Source organism: Halichoerus grypus, chromosome 14 (assembly GCF_964656455.1).
Source record: "Halichoerus grypus chromosome 14, mHalGry1.hap1.1, whole genome shotgun sequence".
NCBI lineage: Eukaryota > Metazoa > Chordata > Mammalia > Carnivora > Phocidae > Halichoerus > Halichoerus grypus.
In genome coordinates, this window is record NC_135725.1 from 17052285 (window position 1) to 17074366 (window position 22082).

The window sequence follows — 22082 nt, forward strand, 5'->3', positions numbered from 1 at the left end:
ATAAGGAGCTCAGGGGAGGCTTTCTTATAAAAGTGACACTTATGCTGAATCTTAAGAACAAAATGAAAGTATGTAGAGAGGCAGGGAAGAGCCTAAGTGCATCTGAGTAACAGAAAGAAAGTCAATAGCCGTAGCAGTAGGATGAGATGACCACTGGAGAAATATTCAAAGGCCAGACATGCAAGGGCCTTAAGTTTGGTTATTCTGAGTTCAAGCAAAAGCTACTGAACTTGACCTGATTTATGTCTAGAACATCTCTCCAGCGATTTGATGAAGCATGGATTGAAGGGCAGGTCGGTCAATAGCATGTTGCAGTAGTTCAGGCAAGAGATCATGACCCCTGGCCTACAGTGGAGGCAGGGAAAGTGGGGAGATCCAACTGGCTGGGAAGCATCTTTAAGGTAGAAAAAGCAGAATTCACTAATGAACTGTCTGTGGGAATTGAAGGAAATGGCAAAATTAAGGATGGCCCCTGTGTTGGGGACATAGGTTTAGGGTTAGCGAGTATCGGGAGTTCCCTTTTGGACACCCGGTACTGAGATGTTGGTAAAGCAACAAAGCAGAGCTGTCAGATAGTGAATTTAGAGCTCAAGAAGGAGGGCTGGCTGGAGAAAAGTAAATATGGGCATCGTTAGGAAAGGCCACAAGAACACGTGAGATCCCTAGAGACAGAAGAGACAATAAAATGGTATAGTTCTGAGTCCTAGGGAACTCTGTGATTGGGAAGTTGCAAGAGCAGGTCCCACAGGAAAAACCCTCAGAAAGAGTCCGAAACAGAAGAGGAAGTAAAGACAGTGTGCTTTTAGGAGTTACCAAAGAAGAGCAGTTCAAGAACGATGGGAATCAGCAGCGTCGAACATGGCCAAAGGATCTTCAAAGAGAGAGGGAAACATCCATGAGAATAGGCAGCGTGGTGTTTGCTGGTCATTTGAAACAAGAGAAGACTGAAATTGGAGGAGAAAGACACTCTGGAATAGACGGAGTTATGCCACGGGAAATGAGGCAGTGGGAGTAACACTTCTGAAAAGTTAGGCTAAGGAGGGAGCAAAAACTAGGCAGTAACAAGACAGAGGGGAGCTCAAGGAGGGTTTCTTCTCCTTTTTGAAATTGGAAGGTGTTACACAATGTTGGTCTACTGATGGTAAATGGCCCATGGGCGTGGGGGAGAGGGTGGTGTTGTGGGAATTGATGTTATAAAAACATGGAACAGGGAACTGCGAGAAAGGAAGTTGGTGAGGTGAGAAAGGATGGGGTCTGGAGCGCAGAGGAGCTTAGCTCAGCAGGCGGCACATGGTGAATGGCCAGTAAACATAGGTGCTGTTGGTGGTGAAGGCTCTTAGGGGCTTTTCCTCATCTCTGTGTTGGCCTCGCCTGGAAGGAGTCTGTAGTCAGAGGGAAGACTCCTGGGATCACCAACTTTTAGGTCCAGCTATCTATCAGTGGCTTCTTGAAGGTAAGACAGCAAATTTAGGGGAAAACGTTCTTGGCAAAAGAGATTTAACCACAGAACCAGCTTGGACAGGGCAAAGAGGTTTGTAAAGGCCATCAAAAGAGTTCGCCTCCTGTCTCCATCCCCATCCCACTCCTTCCCAAACACTCTGCCACTCAAAAGCATTTCTTCTCTTGAGCGTGAAGGGGTGCAAACCCATGATGAAAAATTTGGCAGTGTTTAACACAAGTTCATATGCATTTGCTCTTTTATAAAGCACCCCATCCTTTGGGATTTTTAGCCGGAAGATACACTCCACAAACATGAAAAACAAAAACACATGCAGAAGATTAATCACTGTGGCATTATTTATATAAACAAAATATTGGAAACAACATAATGTCCGTTCTTAAGAGATTAAGTGAATAAAAGTTCGGACATTCACACGATGTGGTACTCTGCAGTTGCGAGAAAGAATGAGGACAATCTCTGTGAGCTGATAGAGTGATTTCCAGGATATATTGATAAGTGAAATATAAACATGTATTTTTTTCTTGATAAGAAGTTATACAAGAAGCGTAAACCAGAAACAAATGAAAATGATTATGGGAGGTGAGTGGGCATCGAGGAATAGGATTGGAATAGAAGTGTGATCTCTTTGAGAATAACTTTTTATTTAGTTTTGACTTTTTAATTGTGTAATTGTTTAAAATTTCTTAGAAAGAAATTAAGAAATGGAAGGAAGGAAGGAAGGAAGGAAAGAAGGAAGGAAGGTTGGATGGGTATGGGGCAGTGTGAAGTTTGTAGAGCATGACACAATTGTAATTTTTGTCAATTCTGATTGTGGATTCTCTTTCTTATAAATCAGTCCCATAGCAAGTGCCCCAGGTCTGTCCCTGATTTTCTCAGTTTAAAAATACTGCATCAGTATTGTCCTGCATCATCCTGACCCAATGAGCAATTTGGTTAGGGACCAATTGCAGGCTGTCATTCATTGCCATATTTTACTCTAAGTTAGTAGTGTCACTATCTTAAACCATACCATGTTAAGTAGCTCTCAACACTCTCTCTTAAGTGGCATTTGGCCCCCTGGGCCCAAGCCAAGCAGTGACATGGTCCTTTCTGCCTCTGGTTTTCAGGGCAGCCTGAAAGAATGACCCTGGGAAAGGTTTCCAGCTATTAGGGGGGGACATATAATTCTCTTAATCTGGAAGACCAAACTATCTCCTTTTCCTGAGCACTGGAAACAGTCAGTCAGTGTGACAGCCTCCTCCTTCATTCCAGAAGTAATTGTATCAACTTGACATAATAGCCTGGGAGGTGGGGGCCACAGGAGAGTAATAGGATTTAAACTCCAATTCTTCTCAGCAGCTGGTTAGGATTAGTGAATAGAGATAAATAGAAGCTCTTTGCTATTTTTATAAATCACAGCTTTGATAAAGGTTTAGATTTGAAACATCTGAAATTTCTCCAGAGATGACATATAAAAACTACTAGCAAAAAGGTACAGAAAACCTAGATTTGGTTAAGGAATCTGACTCACTTTCTCTCTCAGCCAGCATTTGGGGAAATAATCTTCATAACGTTTTATTATTACTGATCACTCTGTCCTTCTCTTTGGGCATTTGTCAACAAATTGCTCCAATAAAAGTACTGGTAATAAATCCCATGTGTCCTGTGGATTCATCATCTTATAAATACCATCCTTCTTGGAGATATGAAGTTTGGTAATTTGTAATGACTGTAATTTAAACTGTGGCCATTAGAAGGAAGGAGACAGCCTCATCGTCTCAAAGTAATGACTTAAAGCTACTATACTGAAGACACGAGAGCTTCATGGCTCTGTGGTCTTTATCTTGTTTTTGTGTTTATTAGAGTATGCTCAAACTGGACAGGGGATAGTTAAGTCTGAGAACTATCTCAAATCAAGAACTGCTGGAGCAAATGTATTTATTCATGTTGGGGAGACATGCTAAAAGTATTCAAATATTGGAAGGGAATATCATTAAGAAGAAACAGACAGATCATATTTCCAACAAGGCTGAACTGTAAGCATTGGTGTGGGAAGTTACATGGGGGCAGGCTTGATTTTAATAGAAAAATGGATTTTCTAGCATTGTCCAACAATGGAACAGACTTCCCAGAATTAAAAATATCCAAGTAGAGGCTAGAATACTTTCCGCTGAGGTTGTAATTTGTTAATCTCCGATATCTCTTGTCAGTTTTGAGCCAATTAATTCATTAATTTATTCCACATTCATTCAAGTACTAATGATTCTTAAGAAATTATTATGTACTGCCCAGATAATTGTAGAAATGATGACAATGACAATAGATATGGTACCTAACCTCACAGTCTGGTAGGAAGAGAGACAGTTACCAGATAATCACACAATGAGTACTTGGGACGAGTGTGATGAAGGGAGGGATATGGTCCAATGAGAGTATGTGACAAAGGACACTTCCTAAACTTGGTGCTGGTGGGGTTGGGGGTTGTGAAGAAAGGCTTTCCTGCTGGTATGCTGTTTGAGAAGAAAGTTGGAAGATGAGTAAGAGTAAGTCTGGTGGGGTGGGAAGAAGTACAGGGGGAGAAAGGGAGGAAGAGATTCCCAGGACTGTGAAAAGCATTTGAAAAGCCCAGTGGAAGGAGAGGTTATAGGTGCTGTTTTTCAGTCTTTCCTGATAGTGAGAATTACCGGAAACTCTTCTTAAGTATACCACTCTCTAGCCTCTTCCCCTTGAGGTATTACCTAGCGGGCATGGAAATTTTAACTTATCAGATAATTTGAGTGATTCTTGTCATCAGGGAAGTTCAGACATGACATTAGGGGGCCTAAAAGAAGCCCATGTGGCTGAAGCATGAAGCCTGAGGGCTTGTGGGATGTGGGGCAGGCTGTGTCGTGTCTTGGTCATTATCCTGAGAACATTAGGGAGGTTTGTAGACTTGGTAACTAAAAATTGAGGGGATTTTTTTTTCTTACAGCTTCCCTTGTCTGCGTGAAGGAAGGAACAAAGATGGCTGTTTAGACATGGTAGGGTCAGGCTGTGTAGCCTGGTTTGGGGAAAAATTGTGAAGTGAGAGGGCCAGGCCGGTTGGTTAGAAGAAATAGGTAGGATTGATGGGCAGTGTTGAGGGCTCACTTGAGGTTAGTGATTATGGATTTAGAGTGATAACAATTTGCTTTGTGGTGTTCTTCTCCAGCAATTGTCAGATGCTTAGCCGGATAGGGGGGTTGATCCCAGGTTGGATCAGGTTGGTGACAAAATGCAAAGGCATGAAGGAGTCTGGGATATCAATGAGAATGGTTTTGAAATAAAGGATTATAAGGAGGGAAGTGAAGAAATTAACAGGCTGGAGGATTGCTTAGCAGAGAGGGGTCAATAAACTAGAGTTTCTGATGAATCCCAAGTGGGAATAGTTGGGACTGTGAGGTCATGGTCAAGGGGTCATATGCTTAGATTCATGATGTAAAGACAGAGCGATCTTACATAACATTAACATCCACAGTATGATGGGATGGAGATGGGTTTCTTGGGGTTGAGTGGAGGAAAAGGTTATTGGAAAAGAGGCAGCCAAATAAATGAGAGATAAAATCTTCTCATTCCTGCCACTGTGATAGAAGAGAATTAAGAAAGAAGGAGGGGATTTTGCTTCAAGACCTGACTTGTTTGCTTTCACTCTGCTAGGTAATATGTGGGTAGCTACAGGTCAGGGAACTGGGTAGGGTGATGAGGCTGCCTTAGATCTTCACAAATGACAAGAAACTTAGGGGTCAAGACAGCGATATCAGGCCTGGGAGCCAACAGAAGCCAGGAGGATATAAATACTAGAAAACAAAACATGGCAAGTGGCCAGAAGTTGATAGGGATGGTAAGCAACTGGAAGACCCGTAGACACTGAGAGAGAAAAATAAAAAGAATGATTGAAAAATAAGCAGAAAGCCAACCACAACCAGGAATCGAGGTGAAGACAAGATGGCGGGGGGGGGCAGGTGCAGCACACCCGCAGTGAAGGAATCACCCTGCTCTGGCTCTATCTGAGCTGCGTTATTTCCCTGTGACCCTGAGACAAACCAATTCAGAACAAGTCTAGCCTGCAGATGGTCGTAAATGAAAACAGGTAGTTGATAGGAAAATGCCTGGTTGAAAGAAATGCTTAGAAACGCATGGTCCTTTGTCTTTGAAGATGGCCCTCTTATACTTTAGACTCTAAACTGGGATTTGCAGCCAAAAAGAATTTCTTCCTATTCTCTCTTCCCTGATGGGAACTTATGAGCTGCCATAGCCATTGGAAAATAGAATCATAATATTTCACGGTTCCAGAAATAATACGTCTTCAAGGATCCATCAGGTGGGAACTAAAAATCAAATCAGCACACTGGTTCTACCCTCGCACAAAGCCAGTGCATCCAAAACTGGGATGCTGCGTGAATTTTAGGGTGATTTATCTTGAGAAAATATGATGAAACAGCTAATCAGTATTTCATTTTGACCCAGGAAAGAGAGTGACTATGCTTCATTCAGAAAGCCTCATGATAGCCCTCATCTGGTTGTGCCTCATACTGCAGGCTAGAGTCCCTGGACCCAGTAGGGTAGGTCAGTCCAAAGATGCACCCCCATTCTAGACCATCCCCTGATATTTAGGACTCTGGAATTTCTGTCTAAATGGCCTTGGCCCTACTTTCAGAGCCTGGGTGGGTCTATTCCTTTGGGCTTTCCTCCTAAGGAAAAAATGGCTCCCCTGGTGGGTATAGCCCGGACTAAGTGGTGACTAAGGACAGCTGTTTGTGGAGACTGAGGCTGGAACTTCTACACATGGCCTGGTGTCCACATGCATGGGAGCAAGTATGAAAAGGAATCAGGGCAATAAAAAGGTGAGAAAATGCCAAGGGCCTTGGACTGGGAGCCATTTGGTCTCAGAACTCTGAGAATTCCAAATTCAGACCTGACCTTTCAGGTCTTATGAAGTTCTGTTTGTCACATGAGAAGAGTAGAACATGTTTTATTTAGCAGTCTGTTAGCTAAATTTATATATTTGAAATATTGAGAGAGAGGATACATAGGTCTCCATTTGTACTCTTCCTAGGCTCCAAATATTTGGGAGAGGCTTGGGCTTGTGTGTACAAATCACTCCAACTTTTTATGGTCTTCCATCGAAACACTGTCTCCTGCCTATCTGTTTATGTATCTATCTTTCCTCCCGGACATTTGCTCCTCAAATCATGACCTATTTATCTTTAAATTCCCCAGCATGCAGCTGATTGCCTCTTGGCACAAGTAAGCACCCAATAAATATTTGTGGAATTCATCAACAAAGGATATGCAGTTATGGAAGTTCTCTGGCTAAGGCAATTTTCCAGTAAATCTTTTCTCTCTTCTCAAAATCCAAGGGTCCCTTCCTCTTGCTTAGTCTCTAAGGACACTGTACAGTATATATTTCCTTCACAAAGCTTAATATCTTGTTCTATGTTACATGTGAATCTGGGAGGTGCAGAAAGTTTATTCTTAACAGGTGGTACCAGAACTCCTCTTAGGAAGAGGAACTGTCTTCTTTTGGAAAGACACCATGAGAATCGACTTTGGTCTACACAAGAAAGTGTATAAGACCCAATGGCTAGAGCAAAAACATGATAGGGAAAGGAAATTACTTTGTACAAGAGAAGATGAGACATTTGGAGTTGTCGGGGGGGGGTGGCAATCTGGCAAGGAGCAGGGGACAAGAAGAGAAGAGCCAGTAAGATGATAGACCCAAGATGATGTGACCCCTTTTGGCACCCATCTGAGTAAAGAGGGCTAGTTTTCCAAAAGTGTGTTTAATGTGACTGCTGCTTCTCTACCCCAAAACTGAAGAGAGAACTGCATACTTTTTTTTTAATGGTTAACAATTCTCTTTAATCTTTCTTAAATTTTTTATTTTTTTATTATGTTCAGTTAGCCAGCATACAGTGTGTCATTAGTTTCTGAGGTCGTGTTCAACGATGCATTGACTGCATATACTGCATTCTACATTGCAGTGATATGGTATAGAACAGAAGCAACATGCAACAAGGCAGAAGCCCAGAGATTCTCTGAGGATAAAATGTTAGCTTTCTTGAAAAGGTACAGAACTCCCAGGGAGGGTTTTGAACTTCCATGGATTGTGGAAAGGGCAGGAGTTCGAGTCTTATCTAGACTGTGAGGTGTATAAACCATGTCTTTTATTTTCCGAATTCTGATACTTTGACATCCAAGGCCGTGCTGATCCTGGAGGGACTGTCCCTCCAAGAGCTAGCCAATTTCTAAAGCTGGTGAGCAATTTGCCCATAAGTGTGTCTTTTATTTATTTTTTTAAAGATTTTATTTATTTATTTGAGAGGGAGAGAGAGAGAGAGAGAACAAGCGGGGGCGGGATGGAGGGACGGGGGAGAGGGAGAGGGAGAAGAAGAAGCAGGCTCCAGGCTGAGCAGGGGAGCCCGATATGGGGCTCTATCCCAGGACCCTGAGCTGAAGGCAGATGCTTAACCAACTGAGCCACTCAGGCCCCCATAAATGTGTCTTTTAAAGGTAAACCACAATAAGGGCTCTTGCTCACAGATCCTGTCCCCCTGCCTCCTGTCCACCCCAGTTCTTTCCATGTGGGCACCCCCATGGTGTGATATTCATGCTCTTTTTGGGATCTATAATTATTACAACTTTCTTTTCAGTGTCAGTTGTCTCTTGATCTAATGGCCTTTTCATACATAAATATTGATGAAGTATGGGGTAACTGGTACTCACAAACCTCCCCACTGCAGTCCTTTCTCTCCCCCATCAGGACTGCTCCCCACTTCCCTCTGGGGCTTCACGGCAGTTTGCTATAAACGCTGTCCCCACCATACCAGGGAAAACTGCTCCTAGCTTGACAAGAGGATCCAAGAGAAATTTATCTCCATCTCAGAGGACACTCCCAGTTCTCTAGATTTCTTTTTAAATTATCAGTGCTTTTCTACTGGGTATTTACCCCAAAGATACAAATGTAGGGATCCGAAGGGGTACGTGCACCCCGATGTTTATAGCAGCAATGTCCACAATAGCCAAACTGTGGAAAGAGCCAAGATGTCCATTGACAGATGAATGGATAAAGAAGATGTGGTATATATATGCAATGGAATATTATGCAGCCATCAAAAGGAATGAGATCTTGCCATTTTCAAAGACGTGGATGGAACTGGAGGGTATTATGCTGAGCGAAATAAGTCAATCAGAGAAAGACATGTATCATATGACCTCACTGATATGAGGAATTCTTAATCTCAGGAAACAAACTGAGGGGTGTTGGAGTGGTGGGGGGTGGGAGGGATGGGGTGGCTGGGTGATAGACATTGGGGAGGGTATGTGCTATGGTGAGTGCTGTGAATTGTGCAAGACTATTGAATCACAGACCTGTACCTCTGAAACAAATAATACATTATATGTTAAAAAAAAAAAAAAAGAAAAAGAAGATAGCAGGAGGGGAAGAATGAAGGGGGGGAAATTGGAGGGGGAGACAAACCATGAGAGACTATGGACTCTGAGAAACAAACAGGGTTCTAGAGGGGAGGGGAGTGGGGGGATGGGTTAGCCTGGTGATGGGTATTAAAGAGGGCACGTACTGAATGGAGCACTGGGTGTTATACGCAAACAATGAATCATGGAACACTACATCAAAAACTAATGAGTAATGTATGGTGATTAACATAACATAATAAAAGAAAAAAAACTCAAAAAAAATACAAAAAAAATTATTAGTGCTTTTTACTTACAAAAATACACGTTGCAAGAAAATTTTAGTCCAAAAATTTATAAAGTGAATGGATTAAAATATACATATAAAACTAAATGCCATGTTTATTACTGTATCACTGAATTTTAGGGTCTCTTGTATGAAAGCCACAGAAGTCTCCTCTGGCTAACTTAAAAGGAAAAACGTTGGGCGCCTGGGTGGCTCAGTTGGTTAAGCGACTGCCTTCAGCTCAGGTCATGATCCTGGAGTCCCAGGATCGAGTCCCACATCGGGCTCCCTGCTCGGCAGGGAGTCCGCTTCTCCCTCTGACCCTCCCCCCTCTCATGTGCTCTCTCTCTCTCTCTCTCTCTCATTCTCTCTGTCTCAAATAAATAAATAAAATCTTTAAAAAAAAAAAAAAAAAGGAAAAACGTTTATTGGAAACAATTTCAGGGGATTAGATCTGTATGTCGGGGACACAAAAGAAAGCCCATTAATGTACTAAAGCGTATTTCTTCCTTAAGGAAACAATGAAGCAAAGGTGGGAGAGCTAGGTAAAGACCTCTGGAAAAGACTGGAGTCAGTAGTTCTGGGCATTATGGTGGCAGGAGCCCAAGGAGTCTCTTCAGGACTCTGTCATAGGCATGCGTCAGCTCTGTCCCTTTTCAGGCTTGTGTCAATATCATTTGAGATTCAAACTCTCAGGAAAGCATCCGATTGCTTTACCTGAGTCACGAACCTACCTCTTGGCCAACGTACCTTGACTGCAGAAGGGGAAGGATGGTCTTCAGACAAAATATATTTCCATGACCAGAAGCTGAGGGAATGGATTTGTAAAACAAAAACCTCAGGTACACGTTATAACTTTTCACGCATCGGTGTGTCATGGACCTTCATTTATGGCACATACAGATCTAGCCTTTAAATAAGGTGCAATGTTTTCTGAGTATGGATGAAGTAACTAGATGTCAAAACCTTCCTGAACAAGGAAAATTATCCTGGACCTTCCTCTCATCTGTTTAGCCTAAGCTGATTTTAAAGTATAGGGTTTTTAGTTGGCCCTTTGTTTTCACCTGCTTCATAACCTCAGTCTCTAACATGGGCCACGCTGCATCAGTGGCATTGAAAGTTGACCCCTGCTCTCAAACCTACATTCTAATTTGGAGCCAACCTCTTGAAATAAAAATAGGTTTGCATCTGGGTGTCGGGGCTGTCGGATTTTGCATTCCAGGTACAGTTGCAGAGAGCTCAATTTGCAAACTTGCACCTGCTGGCTATTTCCATAATAATAACTCCTCTTTACGAAGCCCCTCCACACGCTAGGCACATTACCCACTTGCTCTCTCTTCCTTTTAGGCACCCCAGGAGCTAGGTGCTGCTGTCCTCTAGAGACATAGAAACAGGCTCAGCAAATGTTAACCACTTCCCCAAGGTCACAGGAAAGCTGAGCTGGGATGTGAAATCAGGTGCATTTGCCCCTAAACCCTTGGCTCTTTCTGTGCGGCTATGCATGGAAAACCTAGATTCAGCGGTCCCACTAGGGGCTCTTTTTTTTAGTTTCCTCTTAGCGTTTGTGGACGTATCTGCCTCCAAATTTATATTGAAAACACCTCTGAAAGTACAGAGTGTTTTGTAATTATTTCTGTGTATCCCAGGGCAGTCATCATGGTGCTTGACAAGAAGTAGATGTTCTTTCTCTCTCACTGTCATATTCTCTCTCTCCTGTTTATAAACATGTGCACAGGCATGCGTGTGCGCATGCACACACACACACACACACACACACAGATTGTTGGGGAGAGGTGAGTTGGTTTAGATGATATAAATGGCCATTGAGTCTTTCCACTTTCTGATGAGTCAATTTCTAAAACTAATTACTTTGCCATCTCTTCTTGGAGCAACTAGCTAAATGAAAAGATGGAAAAGCTGAATGGCTCCTCTAAAAAACATAGAGAACCAAACTTAAAAATCTCTAAATTGACTGCAAATGTTCCCTCCGTAGCTGATCTACTTTGCTCAGGTTCAGGGGGAGAACCAATGAGGCTACAAAGTCTTGAAAGACAAACACTAAAGAATACAGAAAGCGCATTTCAAGGAGCCAGCAAAAAATTCTAATCTCTGCAAGTAGAATAGGTCTATGCAAATTAAAAATGATGTGGGCAGGAAGATAAGTGTTAGTAAGAGCCAAAAATGGAGAAAAAGCTGAAATGCTCATGACTTCACTTGGTCAGGTAACAGAGGTTGAGAAGAGCTAAGGAAGACTGAGGAGGCAGGAGACAATCAGGATCATTTGAACTGAAGTATGCAGGGGGGAAAAAGTGCCCTTAAATGTATTTGAATTCTGGGGCACCTGGGTGGCTCAGTGGGTTAAGCCTACAACTTTTAATTTCAGCTCAGGTCATGATCTTAGGGTCATGAGATCGAGCCCCACATCAGGCTCCACGCTCAGGGAGCCATGCTCGCATGCTCCCTCTCTCTATCTTTCTCTCTCCAATAAATAAATAAATTTTTTAAAAAAATGTACTTGAATTCTAATTTATAGTACAACTTTTCACTTCTCAGCAAGAGGGAATCTGAAATAATTTAGTTCTTTTTTTTTTGATCCAAAGTTTACATAGGGAAATGAAAAATCAGAATTAAGGAAATTTTTTTGGATGACTCAGACCCAAACCTTCAGATGGTAAGAATAAAGGGATTTGAATTTGTGACAGAAAAAGACAGAAAGGGAGATTGAATTATCCAACTTTTTTTTCCATTCTCCATTTGAATTTGTCCATAAAGATAGGTCATTCATAAATCTTATAGAAATAAGCCTACTTCAATACTTCAAAGGACAATTGTTGAAGAGCCTTTATTTATCTAATTTTGAGTTCATGCATGCACTTAAATATATGTGCTTTTTAAAATCTGTAATTTAAATGCCTGGTTTTCCTGATTTATTGGGATAAAGATACTTTATCTTGATTAAAAGACAGTTCCCAAACTGTCTCCTGTGTAAAAACTAGCTAGGGAATTTTTTTAAATTGCAGATTCCCAGGCTTTCCTTCCCCCTCAGGGAGTCTAAATCATTTGGGTTGTGGTTTGATCCTGGATTCTGCACTTTGAAAATAATCCCAGATGCTTCAGATGTAGGATTCTAAAACTATACTTGAAAAGAATATTGGTTTATGTCAAAGCACCAATAATATGAGGAACGAAACATCCAGATGTTAAGTGTATTTATAACAAACTGATATGTTTTAAAATTCATTTTTGGTCTTTGTAATTTATGATTGTTGGGTAGGCTGTATTCATGGCTATGATATAATAAAGCAGAGGATGTTCTAGTACCGTGTGGTTATAACTATCAGGCATGGGTATTTGGATCTTAAAACATAGTGTTCATGGCTTGAATGGGTGTGAAGGACCCACAATTGGGATGGTCAGAGAGCTGTGGCCTACCTCACTTGGAAGGAGGGAAAGGAGGATCCAACTATATCCCTTTCAATCTCTTGCACATTTTCACTTAATGATGACAGAGTTAAATGATACTCAGAGTGTTGATGGAAATATGTTTTCACTAGTAGACAGTGCTTCAGTTTGTTTACAAACAAGTTCTTTTAGTTATAAGGAAGGTATTTTTTGTCTATGTGAAGGTAATCACAAATGTATAGGCTTATAGCTGAGAAACAATACCATCAAACGGACCAAATGAGATATAAGGCTTATAAGGAATAGTCTGAGTAGAGGGTCTTTCATACTAAGAAAAATGGTCAAAACTTGCAGGGGTAAATTCAAACCACAGGACAATTTTCATATTTTGGAAGAGAAGAAAGCACTATAGATTCTTATGATTTGTATTATCCTTATAATGGATTGAACCACTTGGTGAAACCATTTTGTATGTTCTTCAAAAGGATTCTCTAACTGGTGGGAATATTCCTTAACATTTGCATGGATTTTCTAAATAAAGTCAAGGTCACTATCAATCTAATCTAGTCTTCTAAGTTACTAATCAAAGTAAAAAACAATACTTTATACTCATATACTACATAATTTAATGTAAGTATTTTTTTAATGTATTTTTAAATTAGGTATTAAATTAGGTATTTTTATCATGGTGGATAAAACCAATGAGGTATACAATTACAAATGGATAAATCTATTGGTTCAGATGGATCAAACTTAAACTGAAAACCTGGTCACTCTTTTAAAGTTAAAACTAACTCAAACCAGTCCTAGCCAATCCATAAAATTACACTTTTAACCACTCAGTTACTTAACTGCCTCATCTCCCATGACTTTTCCTCCAACCAACCTCATCCTAAATCTTGCCACCATCACAAGTTGTTTAGGCTGTGAAGTTTCCATGTCAAGCAAATCATTCTTGGACAGCACAACTTATTCTTCCAGTTATTTCCAGTAGTTCCCTAACTATAACAGTTCTTGCCTTGTTGATTCCTCTGCCCCATAACTCCACCTCCTTTCCTCTATGCCTCTCCCTGCTGTCTCTGTTTTCCTCCTCACTCCACTTGGATTCTATCCTTCATCCCTCACTATAGTTACTTCCTTGAAAACAACTTCAGCTCACTTCTCCTCACTCCCTTCCTATGTATTCATATAGCAAAATCTCAACCTTGGTCAAACCCAGCTTACTTCTTTTTTACTTCTGTGCCTATCCTGGAGGAGCAGAATATTTTGGGGGGAAAATCACAATATGGCTGACTGGCATCACCTGAAGTCCATGACTAGAAACCCCGAATGGGTACTGTTTGGCACTCCAGTTACAATGCCTTCATGGAACGTGGCAGGCTTAATGAATAGGCTTCTCCCAGGGACAAAGCAGAAAACTCTTTAATTTTCTCCAGCTGCTATTTTCCAACCTAGTGAGTAAGATCTTTCTTCCCTACCCACTGATATCATCTCAGGCATATTCTATGCTCTCTGACCACTTTCAGCCATAAGCAGACACATTCTCAGGTCAAAGGAAAAAGTGTAGTCCTGTCTAAATTACAACTCAAGCTCATCACCTAGTTCAAAGTTTCTCCTATTCCCCAGCTCAGGACTAACCCATAATTTTAGGATATTCAGTGGGGAAGAAGAGCATAGCGTGTATTTTCAATGTTTCTTCTCCTTGCTCTTCCATTTCTCTACTCCCTACCCCCCCCACCCCCACCTTGTTAGGTTTCTTCTGGCTCCTAGAGGCTCAAGATCAGGAGAGGAGGAATGAGTTGAAAATAGGGAGAAAGCTTATCACTCAGCTAAGGCTAATGGAAGATGTTGTTTGTCTGTCAGTTGACCTCTGTCAGGTCAGGTCTTCAAACTGCCAGCTCTTCTGTTGTCTGTAGTGACCCCCTCCCCCAGCGAAGGGAAACCCACCACCTCAGGCCACCACCTCAGTTTCGACACACTACCACTTCCACCACCTCCATGACAAGAGGTGAGGAAACAGCCTTTTATTTTTTTCTTTAAAGATTTTATTTATTTATTTGAGGGAGAGAGCAAGCATGAACAAGGGGGAGGGGCAGAGGGAGAAGCAAGCTCCCCACTGAGCAGGGAGCTCCATGTGGGGCTCGATGTGGGACTGGATCCCAGGATCCCGGGATCATGACCTGAGCCAAAGGCAGACACTTAACCAACTGAGCCACCCAGGTGCCCCTTTAAGCCTTGAGTGCACTGTGCTTTAAAGGCAGAGAATTCTTTGAGCAAAAATTCCATACGAATATTCATATCTGACCCCCCTCTAGAGTGACCACTCATCCTCCAGTAAACAGCACAACCCTTGGTCTGCTGGATCAGCACATTTCGGGATGAACTCTTTTCTTGTGCTCTCATCGTGAACAGGTGAAAGCCAGAAGTAAGCACTTGTTCAAAACACATTCTGCTTTTGGCTCTCTCTTTTTTTTTTTTTTCTTGAACTCCCTCTGATGGCTCCCTTGGGGCCCTACAAACCTTCTACTGTCTATGGGGAAGGCAGTAAAATTAACCTAAATGGATTAATTATAACTCCTTTTCTCTAAATTCCCTTCCAAACAATCGTCCTTTGTGAATTCTTTGACCATGGTTATATGGGCTGTATAACATGATGATTACTAGGCCATTTTGCTACTTTTTGTAAACCCTTCATACAAGTGTCTCGTAGACCCTTCAACTTCTCTCAGCTTTCGGACTCTAAGTGAAATTCTGAAATAATAGGAAATATCCCATTCAAAATCCTTTTACATCTGTAATTTATTTCCTTTAGTCCTTGAGATGACTATTTTATGCCTTTTCCTTTCACTTTGTATCTTGTATGCGTTTTCTTTCTTTCCCTCTCAGCTGTTGACTTTGTCTCACACTTTGTTGAAAGAATAAATATCATGATAAGAAAACTAAATAGGCAAATGTAGCCATATTCTCTGTTTTCCTCTTTGTTTCCAGGAAGAGGTTTGCCCTTTCAACTAGAGTTTATTGTGGTGAAATTTCTGAGGTTATCAGGTTGGAGGAAAGAACTTCTGTAAAATTTGTCTTGGAAAACAAGAATCACAGTGAAAATAAGGGGAGGGTTACTAGGGCTGGAAACCCAGCCACCCGAAATTTAGAGGACATGATGATTTAAACACAGATCTTTAAAAATACTCTTCTATTGTAATAGGATGGAATTATTCCCAGCTTTATTTTTTATTTTCATAAACATTCACAGGCATATGTTTACTGATATCAGAGGATACAGAAAGACCCTTATCTGTTGTTATGCCTAGAGAATAAATAACAGTAGCCCCCAGCTGAACTAGTTGGAACAAAAAGGGAAATTTAATATGTCACATAAAAATCATGTCGAGATAGGATTGTCTAACCGTGAGCTCAGTGACGTCATTAAGGACTCAGGTTCTTTCCATGCTTTGCGGTTCTGTGGATGTCGGTTTTGTTCCCTCAGACTAGCTTCCTCTTTGTCTTGAGATAATTATATCAGCCCAGGCATCAAATTCAGACGTGTCAACTTTGAGAGGGGAGCAATCTCCTAAGAATCCTCCCTTCATAGCTCATTGGGCAGAACTGGACCACATGACATCCTCTAATCCAATCACTGGTGAGTGTCCTAGGATTACCATGATTCATTAGACTAATCGGGATTTCCCCCTTAGTTAGAGATAGGATCATATTCCCTGAGGAGTAGAAATCTGAGTTCTGTTTGGAAGGAGAGAGGCACAAAAATGAAATCACTCCAGGTTTAGAAGGCACATAAGCCCCTCCCCCATTACTGCACATTATTCAGCAAATGAATTTGTTCAGCAGATATTTATTGAGCTTGTACAATAAGCCAGTCACTGTTCTAAGTACTGGCCACATAGTAGGAAACCTCTTCAATTTTTACTTCTTCTGGTGGTTACTCCATATGCTAAATTATATGCTTATGGTACAGTTTCTTGATATAACAAATTTAGGCATTGTCTATTGACCTCCTGCCATGAATCATTTTTTTTTGGAAGATTTTATTTATTTATTTGACAGAGAGAGAGAGAGCACAAGCAGAGGGAGTAGCAGAGGGAGGAGAAGCAGGCTCTCCACTGAGCAGGGAGCCCCATGCGGGTCTAGATCCCAGGACCCTGGGATCATGACCTGAGCTGAAGGCAGCCACTTAACCGACTGAGTCCCCCAGGTGCCCCTTCCTGCCATGAATCATAAAAATTTAGCTATTTTATATCATTACACATCTCTCCTACCTCTCTCCATATTATATAGTCCCTCCGTGAATTTTCAAATAGGATTTTTTTTTTTTTCAACGTGGGGCTTGAACTCATGAACCTGAGACTAAGACTTGAACTGAGATCAAGAGTAGGATGCTTAACTGCCTGAGCCACCGAGGCTCCCCTCAAATAGGAATTTAAACCTGTTTTTTGTTTCTTATTTAATAAACCACAGACGAACACTCATACACATTCTCTCTCCCTCTCAGCATTTAGCATTTATCGAATTCCTAATAGCAGTTTGTCAACAGAAATATGAAATCTTTCTCGTGTCTTCTTTCCTTGGGAGTTTTCCAATGCCATTTTTAGTTGCTTTTAATTTTCACCCTTTGGTGCCTTGGGGTGGGACTTCTTTTCACATTGCTTCTTTCTCAGTGAAGGACATCCAAAGAGTGAAAGGCTTGATATTTCATTTCTTTGAGAACCCAGTAGTGAAGCAGATGGCAGAAGTCTGAGGGAAGGCTCTCCCTTTATGAACAGTATCTCTTGGCTCCCCAATTCATAAGATACAGTCATTAGTCCTCTCTCCGTGATCCTCAGCCTCTTGTACCCGTCAACCTCCATTAGCTATGTATTTCTTTTAATATGGTCAATATTAAGAATATTTACATTTTACATCCTTTCCCTTGATTTACCATTGTTGATTCTAAAAAGGTGAAAATCAATAAATAATATATTATGACTATGTAAATATTTTTTGCTGCAGACTCAAATAGTGTACCCAGATTACATGTTTTTCCTCTATGAGTCAGTGTCACTACAAGGCAATTATTCTGGCTCAAAGTTTGGATTCTCTCTCTTTTTTAAAATAAGACACCAATTGTCTTATTATATTATCAAGTCATACCAAGCTGTTAATCACATTGTGTAATTGAGAGCTTCCCAACAACTGATTTTGTGAATGGATTCCAGGTCAGCCAGGTTCTCGATCTCTCAGCCCCCAGGTCAGCCAGGGGGACCCAAGGCTCAAGGTGCACAGAGAGTTTGGCTTCCAGGGGCATGTAGCCTCCTCCATTTACTTCAGTGTACCTGATGTATATTATATATCACCATTTTTTATTCGTGCCATGATATGAGAAAGGTTGAGAGGCACTGGAAAACTTCCAACATTTTATTTCCCCCCACAGAGATCTCCTAGAATCTGAAGTTTGCTTTATTTCTGTTGCAAAATTACTACCCCAGGACTTCCCTTCTCTGCTCTCCTGGATTAGATTTATCATTTTCCTGGATCTCATATTTTCTTCTTTCTGGGTTTGCTCTCTCATTTTTCCCAAGTATAAAAGATGTTCTGAGGCAATTTCCAATGTGTGTGCATGTGTTGCGGGGGGTGGTAATTTCCCACACATCACCAACAAACAGTTCTCTAACACCTGCTGGGTGTCCTACAATTCAACTCAGTTCTGACACTGTCTACTCAGAGATAGCATCAGTCCCCACAGGTTAAGGGCTCAGCCCCACAAGCTTGCCCCCCACCCCAATTTCAGAAGTCAATTGCAAGATTAGCTTGTCACCTGTGCTTCTCACCAAGTGGCCATAGATCAAAGGTTCCAACAACCTTCTCCTGGGATTGGATTAATTTGCTAGAATAGCTCCCATAACTCAGAGAAAATTTTCACTTACTAGATTATCAGATTATTATAAAAGGATACAACTCGGGAATAACTAAATGGAAGAGATGCACAGAGCAAGGTATGGGAGAAGCGTGTGGAGCTTCCATGCCCTCCCCCGAGTGTGCTGGTCTCCCTAAATCTCCATGTGCTCATCAACCTAGAAGTTGTCCAAACTTCTCTTTTTGTTTTTCATGGAGGCTTCATTACATGGGCTTGAGCTATTAAATCGTTGGCCATTGGCAAATGATTTGACCTCCAGCCCCTCTTCTTTCCCTGCAAAGTCGGGGTGGGGACTGAAAGCTACAACTCTCTAATCACATGGTTAGTTCTCCTGGCAACCAGCCCCCTTCCTTAAGTGCTTTCCAGAAGTCACTTCATTCACATAACAGAAGACACCTTTATGCTCTCATCACTTAGGAAATTTTAGGGGTTTTAGAAATCTGTGCTAGAAACAAGGACAAAAACCAAATATGTATTTCTTATTATAAATCACAATATCACAAGCATATCTTCAAATTACTTTCTAGAAAGCATACTAGAAGGTAAGATTTGTCTATATATCTTTATTCTGCCTTTGCACAGGATTGATAGTTTGAATATAGTCTTTTGAGAACATTGAAAGCATTGCTTAATTTTCTAGCATTCAGTTGTTGATGGGCCACATTTTTTTTTTTTTTTTTTTGGTCGGGGGGGATTTGACCTGAAAGCTTCTAAGGATCTTTTCTTTATTTTTGATCTTTTGAAATATCATGATGGTGCATCTGTGGGTTTGTTCCTATTCATTCAGCTGGGCATTCAAGAGGCCCATTCGGTATAGATATCCTTGTTCTTCTTTAGCTGTAGAAAATTGACTTCTTCTGTTTCTTTGAAATATTCCCTTCCATTTTCTCTATTCAGTCTTTCTAGAACTTACATCAGATAGATATTGGGCCCCATAAATAAATCCTTATTGTCATTTTTCTTTACCCTCATATTTTTCTGTCTCTACCTCTTTGTTCTATATTCTTAGGAATTTTCTCAATTTACCTTCTAACCATGGCTATTAAGACCCTAGAGCAAAGTCCTTCTTATCTGAAATTTGGGGCTGTCCAAATATAATGACTGGCTCCTTATCTGTTCAGCCTAAAGCAAAACCTTCTAGCCGGCAAGCCCCATTCACATACACAGAGTTTTTTCTAATTTTTTGGAACTCCTTTTGAGCTATTTGTCAAAAATCACGATATATTTTGAAAAATTATTTTTAATGATCTATAATCCAACAACACAGTTTTATTTGTTCACTTTTTTTGAAAGCATGCTGTGAAAACTACCTGCTGGCACACAAATGTGTTACTCAGCCCTTAGGGGCACTCACTTTCCCAATGTTTGAATTCATATGGTGTCTTATGGGTTTTTACGCCCTGGAGCAGTGCGCCATATTAGGATGCAGTAGAATGTATACCATTCTTTTGTAAAGTGGAAGAGGATGTTTGTAAATGGGATGGCTTGACTGTAATATGTTCCCAGTCTATTCAATTTTAGGAAGGAAAATATGTGAAGGGTGAAGACCCAATGTGATTCCCTTCAAACCATATTATCCATTGGGAAGGCTTTGTGAACTCCCAGGGCTAGCAGCAGTCCGGAACATGGCTGAACTATGGGATTTCAGTTCCTTTTGAGCCTTTGATTTTCACAACCACTGATGTTTCCTTTCTCCTCAAAAGGACACAGCAGCTTCAAAAAAACTTTAAAGAGGGTCTCGAGGTGCTTGGGGAAAAAAATAAATGTAAACTGAAGACAAGAAAAATATCTGTGGTTAGGAAGCCCGATAGACCCTGAGGAGTCTGCACAAAAGTGAACCAAATAAAATCCAATGTTCCAATCTGATTAAAAATGGAAATTGGAGGTTTTAATCTATGAGAGGGCTATTTTTGTGCAGAATGTCTTTTTGTGCCAAAACAGCAGGCTGATGTCTTATCTGAAGATCTTAAAATCATAATAAATTATCATTAAATTATAATCGTTTTTAGAAGATTCTCACTAAAGGTGGGCTGACAGATGATTGCTTTGGGATGGTGGCTTTCAATCTTTTTAAACACAACTCACAGTAATACAATTTACAGTTATATAATTGAAATGGGAGTTCTGTCAAAAAAAGAGAAAAAGATTACACTTAGAATGTGAGATATTCTCTGATATTTTGTCTTCTCTCCTCCATTCTTCCCATCTATTAAAAACAGTGCTGGTCAAGAATCACCAAATTTATTTCACAATCCACTAATGAGGAATAGCTGTAGTCTGGAAAACATTGCTGAAAGGTCCTCTGAGAAATAACCTTAGATCTTTGTATTAAATCTTTATTTTAAAACAATCTTGTAAAGAAAAGAACACTCATATTTAACTCATCTCTGCTTAGGAGAAACCAAGCTGTTCATACTCCAAGGACAAAACCAAGATTCTTTTGGTGGCAGCCCACCCCAAATGTAGGTATAACATCTAGGATGAAATAGCCTCTGGAATGCTCCAGAACAACAGTAAATAAGAAAAAAAAAATAGCTTAATAGAGAATCAAAGGTCTCTTCAGCCAACCTTTTAATTGATGTAAACCTTCTGTTCTGGGATGAGAGAAAGTAGGGGTGGGATGGGGTTAGAGGACGCAGGGAGGTTGGGAAGGAGCAAGATTTAAGAGAATGGGTGATGTAAGTGGAAAGTTACTGGATCTTCTTCACACAAATGATCTTCTCAATAGAGTGCTAGATTATCTATGTGTTCCACACATCTTGTAACTGATAGCTGTCCTCATTTGCCCTCTCTCTCTAAGAGGAGAAATATGCGGAATTAAACAAAGACATCAACTTCCTAAGAATGTGCTATTGGAGTTGGCTGGAGCCTATGAGGGTAATGAGAGAACAAACACATCATTAGGACGCAATCCAAGCAGCCCAAGTAAATGAACACAAGAGGGCTGGGAAGACTGCTGAAGACAAGAAATGGTTTTTAAAAGAATGGGAAAATATAAATATCCAAACTACCTATTACTCCAAGAAAAGACTTTGAAAAGTCTTTTTTTTTTTTTTTTAAGCAGTAAGGTTAAAAAAAAGTTAAATGGAACCAAAAAATTTCCGAGTTACACAATGCTATCACTTCCAAACAAAGAATTAAACAAGATTTATTAGTCTGAAATGTTTCATGATTGAAAAAAATACCCAGTGCCTAGAACTTTGAATACACACAACCCCTGGAACTCTGAATAGAGAACTTATTGGTAGGATTAAAAATAAAAGAAATAAAGAAGAACATTATGCTAATATCCACAGGAGAACTGAAGTGACTCTTCAGTTGGATTCCTAAAAGGAATTTCCTGGGGGAGCTTTTAGACCACCCAAAAACAAAGTCTAATCCAGACCAATTAAATCAGAGTTTCTGGGAATGGGACCCAGGCATCAGCATTGTTTAAAGCTAATGAGCAGTCAAAGTTGAGAACCATTGCTCTAGACCCTTCCTACTCTCAGTGTGGTCTGTGGACAAGCAGCAATAGTAGCCACTGGAAATTTCTTAAAAATACAGAACTTTAAGCCCTCCCCTAGACCTGCAGAATCAGAATCTACCATGTAACAAGGTCTGCAGATAATTCTTGT